The 6,256-nt window shown below is 45.2% G+C and overlaps 1 pseudogene; it reads right to left on the reverse strand.

The window, feature by feature from the left end:
- Nucleotides 1-1,155: 1,155 nt before the first annotated feature.
- LOC101997436 lies at nt 1,156-3,075 on the reverse strand (annotated as a pseudogene).
- Between the last annotated feature and the right edge of the window lie 3,181 nt (nt 3,076-6,256).

Here is a 6,256-nt window from a genome sequence, read left to right on the forward strand (position 1 = left end):
AAACTTTCCTTTTTATTTTAACAAAAATGTATGCTATGAATCTCATTGGTTAATAAAGGGACTGCTTTGGGTTTAGAGCAGAGCTATAGGGGAACAGAGCTAGGTGGGGGAAAGTAAACTGGATGCTGGGAGAAAGAAAAGCAGAGTCAGGGAGAAGCCATGTAACCCAGCCAGAGGCAGATGCTGGAACTTTAGCCAGGAAGCCACAGCCATGTGGCAATACACAGATTAATAGAAATGGGTTAAATTAATATGTAAGAGTTAGCCAATAAGAAACTAGAGCTAATGGGATAACCAGTGATTTAACTAATACAGTTTCTGTATTGTTATTTTGGTTCTGGGCAGTCAAGATGAACAAGCAGCCTCCTTTAACAGAATGGAGTCTAAATTATATCAGTCTTTAAGATACATAAAATTTCAAATCAGTTCCCCCGTGGGAAGCAGCCACAGTCAGAACCCCCAGTATCTCAAGGGGGAACATGTCATTATATTCTGTTGTATGGGACATGAGGTACATCTTTGTCTTTGAAAATGTATGTTTTTCATCTCAGCTTAATATTTTAACCAGATGGTTTCTTTGCCTTTCTAGTTAGCAGAATCTCCTGGGTGGAATGTGAGAAACACATTTGAGGATATGGGTTGTATCAGCTCTGATTCAGGAGTTCTAGATTTCAGATTTCTTTCACTTTTTAATTTTTTTAATCTCTCTAACTCCTCCAAGTTTATTTAAGTCAGGCCCTAAGTTACTTTTCCACTCTCGGTGTTGGCACTATGTTAACTACTTAATTTATTTAGTCTGCTTCATGGCCCAGCTCAGGCCCACCACTCCCACACTTGCTGGGACAGCTCAAGCATAACCAGTTACAGGATGCTGAGCCATGCTGAGAGTTCAGGATTCCCCTGCAGCAAGTTTGCAAACTCCACACACAAGTACAGTCTACTTAGCAAGTAAAGTGGCCAAAAACAACTTCCCATCCCAGAATTCATTTTGTCTCTGTACAATATTTCAGTATCACCTGATAGATAAAAGCTGATAACAACAACCATTCTCCCGATCACCCAAGCAGTACGACCCACCATACATTATATTTTTAACCAAACCCACTCCCAATTTGTCAAATACAGTGTGAGATTTCACTTGGAAGATGGCAAACCTCAGTGAGTTGGAGAGTCCCTGGACACCTGGCAGCCAAGGATGGAGGTTTTCCTGAGGATTTCTAGTTCCCGTGGTCCAGTAGGGTTTCCCACAATGGTACAGTGTTCCTTACAATCACTCTTGCATAACATATGTTTCTTAGTGGTGGCTTTCTCTCCTGGAGGCCTTCTCCTCTCCTCCACCACAATATGTGACAGCTTAAAGTCTGCTATCACCACAGTCTCGTCCAGCTTGAGGAGACAGTTGGGTGAGTTCAGATCCCTGTGGATGATGCACATTGGGTGCAAATATGCTGTTCCAGAGGAGACGCCTTTGGCAAGCCTGACTTTCTGTTGCCAGGGGAAATGGGTCCACATTGCACAGAAAGTTCTTCAGTGTGAACCCCTCAATATACTCCATCAGCAGACTCAACGTCTTGGCATTGTGCAGAACACCAATAAAATTGACCACCTTAGGGTGGTCCAAGCTTCATTTTCACCTCAGTCAGTAAAGTCTTCTTCTTCCTCGTTGCAACGAATTAACTCCTTCGTGACCATCACTGTGCCTGTGGTTTTGTGAGTCACTTTGATGGCCTGCCCAAAGAAACCCTACCCAGGACCTCCCCATAGGCCCGGTCACAGAACCAGAAGATCTGCTATGAACAGGTGCTGGAGCAGCATAGGGATTTCAAGTGGCTGATGCCATGGCTGAGAAACAGGGGCTCCTCAGGGGATCTGGGGTCAGGAGACTTGGAGATGCTGTTATTGCACCTCAGAGAACACATCAGTGTCCTCTCCTGATTCTCCTTGGTGTCCAGGGTGCTGAGAATGTGAGAGTGCTCATACTTTACATGTGGGAGATAGTTTGGTATCTTGCTGCAGCTGGTCCAGGCCCTGGGGACCAGGGTCATGTTCAATTAGTATCTGAAGTGTCTAGCTCGTCTAGTTAATAACATCCTATAACATGAGGGCCTGCTTGTTGGGGTTTCAGTCCTACCCAGTTCCCACAGCCGGTAAGCCCCAAAGAAAATCACACAAAAGGCTCTATAAGTTATAAACTGATTGGCCCATTAGCTCAGGCTTCATATTAGCTCTTATAACTTATATTAGCTCATTATTCTTGTCTATGTTAGCCACATGGCTCAGTACCTTTTTCAGCAGGGCAGGTCACATCCTGCTTCTTTGGTGTCTGGACAGAACTGCAGAGAGAGTTTCCTTTTTCCCAGAATACTCTTGTTCTCATTGCCTTACCTCTACTTCCTGTCTGGTTGTCCTGCCTATACTTCCTGCCTGGCTACTGGCCAATCAGCATTTATTTAAAACATAATTGACAGAATACAGAATTGTCCCACACCAACATCCTCCACCTCCTCCACTCAAAGAGTCTGAGCAGAGGTCCCATTGATCACCAGGATTCAGTCCCCAGGGTGGATGGCATTGTGGTTGTTGGGACTGATGTGCATCCGGTTAACCTCTTTCACTTGAATGGTGGTGGCATAGTTAGAAGAGGCAGTTTCCACAGACACGGAGAAGCCATGTCTGTACTCAGTGGTGGCCAGTAAGGAGATGAGTGTGACCAAACAGGGCAGCTGGTCCCGGACAGACTCCACGGGCAGCCTTTCAAACATGGGTGCCACCTCATTATGACACTTCCCACTCATCCTCAAATAGCACCTTGCAACTCATGCAGGCAAAGCACTATGAGTGGTTGTTAAACTCCCCAGCCACCATGGCAGGCCCTGTCATCTGCAGAGAGCACTGGTGGCAGAATTCTCCAAACTTGGCCCAGGAGTTTTTGTGGTAGAAGATCCTCCCATCACTGGAGGTGACGTAAGCTGGGACAGACAAGTGTCTAACTCCCCATCTTCCTCCCACACCCAGGATCAGCTGCAACCACCTCTGGGAGGGCCTCAGGCCGATTGCAGAAGACCATGAGGACATGCAGGATTTCTGGCACCACTGGTTGGAGCCAGACACCTGGTGCACACATCTGCCTCCAGAATGGCAGGAGAAAGAGTATTCCAAGCCCTTGGCTCCCTAGCAGATTCTTGCAGGGGTACATGGCTGGTGCATCTCCTTCCAAGCTCTCAGGAGCTCTGTGGACTCTTGGGGCTGCTGCAGGAGAAGCACTGCTCTTTTAGAGACTATAGACACACAGGCATTCTGGGGAAAGGGTTGGGGACTGACTACAGATTTCTTTTAATTATTTAAATAAAATTTCTTAATTTCTTTTACATACCAGCCACAGTTTCCCCTCCCTCCTCTTCTCTAGTTCCCTCCTCGAATCTCTCTTCTACCCCCTTCCCTATCCATTCCTCTTCTATCTCCATTCGGTAATGGTAAGACTTCACAAGGAGTCAACAAAGCATGGCATATCAAGTTGAGGCAAAACCAAACTCCCCCCATTCCCATCAAGACTGAGGGAGGCATCCCACCATAGGAAAGAAGTTCCAAAAAGCCAGCTCATATGTCAGGGACAGGTCCTTGTCCCACTTCTAGGGTCCCCACAGACAGACCAAACTACACAACTGTCACCCACACACAGAGGGCTTAGGTCGGTCCCATACAGGCTCCTTAGCTGTGGGTGTAGAGTCCGTGAGCTCCCACAAGCTCACGCAGGTCAACTGTCTCTGTGCATTTCCCCATCATGATATTGACCCCACTCCCGCACATAAAATCCCTCATCCCGCTCTTCAACTGGACTCTTGACGCTTAGCCCAGTGCTTGAGTTCAGATTTCTTAAGGTTATCCTTATTTCAGTAGTGGGGTTGTATTGGTAAAGAAGAGCCTGGGGTCTGAATGAGAGGCACCATCCTATTCTGCACTGTGTCACCTAAAGGGAAATCACACCTCTTCCCGGGATAGTTTTCTAACTAAAGCGATGACCTGTGTCCTGTGCCATGTGACTTGTGTTATGGTGATGAGGGTAAGAGGACCTGTCACACTGTTCCTACTGCCCCAACAACTTAGTCTATACAGCTGGATTCCATCCAACACGGGGAGGAATCTAATTCCTTTTCTACAGGGAGATGTCTTGGTGGGAATAAATTCTTCTTATTTCCTTCGCAGAAGAAAAACTCTAGCTTTTATCTAACTCACCTGGACCAGAAGCCCCTGCAACTTAGACAACCTTCCAGACGGGGAAAAGAAATCGGTGCGAACTTTTAAATCAGTTTAAGGGGTGATGATGATGAATCTGCTCCGTGGGACCAACACACCTTGACTGGAAGTGAAGAGAGTGAGGGAGCCTCAAGCATCTAATCTAACACACCTGGAAATTCCCAAGGATGGCAATACCATGCACAGAAGACATATTGAGGATGGTAAGAAAGAGTTTAATAAAAATGCAAATGGAAAAGGCCATAAAATCCAAATGAGTCTCGTTCCCTAGGTCATAATGAGCTCTGTGCACAGACCTTGTTAATGGCTTTTTTTAAAAAAAAATAATAATTTTATTGTAGCTTCTATTTTTTCAGTCAGTGTAATTAGAGCCTAATTAATTCCCCCCTAAAGGGGAAAGAGAGGACAAAACGGTGTTTGATCTGAGTCATATACCGCGAGCAAAATAATTAGATTCACGAGTTACCTCCCCTCACCTTTCTTCTGGCTGCAGCTTCTGAAAGATAGATGGGAACTGTTGGTGTTTCCCCCAGGTTAGAAAATGAGTTGGCCATCTGCAATGGGGCCAAAGGACTTTACTGAGTTAGAGATCACACAGTTTAAAAAAAAAATGAAAGAAAGGGAAAAAAAGCCATACCTATAAAAGCCTCCAGCTTGAATCCTCTGGTGGTAACAAGTTAGCTAAATTTTGGATATAAAAAAAAGTTCAAAGTATTAGAAGCATGGTTTATGCAGAGACGACATGGGTAGTATTAGTCTGGGGATAAAGTCCTAGATCTAGTACCAGAGCTGGATGAGTTAATGCTCTATCTAGAACATGAAATGGCAGGGGATGGGAAGGGGCTCAGTAAAGCGCTTTCCACACCAGCATGGGGAACCGAGTATTAGCCCAAGCACTCATGTAAAAAGCTAAGGGTAATTATGTAAAGTTGCAACCCTAGTACTGAGGAAACAGAGGCAGGAGAATCACTGAGTCTCTGGTGCTGGTGGGAGACCCTGTTTCCAAAGACAAGGCAGATGGCTCTCAAGGAATGACACATGGAGTTGACTGTTGAACTCCACATGTACATACACACAGACACACACACACACAAGCACACTTGTATGCATGCATACATACATGCACTCACATATAAGAAAACTAAATAAAATAACGTTTTCAAGTTATGGTAATTTGGAAAGGGTGAATGAGGTTATATTACAAAGATTGAAATGATCTATGGAGTTACCAGGCAGTACTGTGTATGTAAGGGTCACCAGACAGTACTGTGTATGTAAGGGTCACCAGGTAGTACTGTGTATGTAAGGGTCACCAGGTAGTACTCTGTATATAAGGGTCACCAGGCAGTACTATGTATGTAAGGGTCACCAGGCAGTACTTTGCATGTAAGGGTCATAAGGAAGTACTATGATTTTAGTATATTTTACCCTAGATTCACAGTATAGTCTAGTAGAATTAGTTCTGAACAGTTGCCCCTAGCCCATGTGAGATTAAATTACCTCCAGCTTCCATAGTAAAGACTATGACACTAAGCATGTTAATGCAACCTCAAGTAGCCCCCACTCAGAAGTCACTGGCAATGAAGATGCACAGTCAATTAGGGAAAATATGATGTACTTAAGGAAGTGCAGTTCAGATGCCAGACTCCAAAGAATGGCATGTGAAAAGCCAGGTACCGTGGACACCCACCAAGTGGCAGAAAGTTTCTGGCTCAGGGAGTGAAGGCAAGGTCATGTTTGGCATCTAAAAGCAAGACACAAATAGTCATTGCAATGTCTCCAGCATGGGCTGCAAGGCTGTGGTAGGAATGAGGGCAAGGGTGAGGCTTGTGCTCATCCTCCTGCCTTCATGTCACATATATTCCACAACACCCCTTCCTTCTTACGGTCCCTTCCTCTGCTCTCACAAGCCTCCTTCTGCATTTATGCCCCACCTCATGTTCAACTAAGGGAACATAGAAATGATTACTTCTGGGGACATGTCGCTATACCCATAAATCAG

The sequence above is a fragment of the Microtus ochrogaster genome, chromosome 8 (assembly GCF_000317375.1).
Source record: "Microtus ochrogaster isolate Prairie Vole_2 chromosome 8, MicOch1.0, whole genome shotgun sequence".
NCBI lineage: Eukaryota > Metazoa > Chordata > Mammalia > Rodentia > Cricetidae > Microtus > Microtus ochrogaster.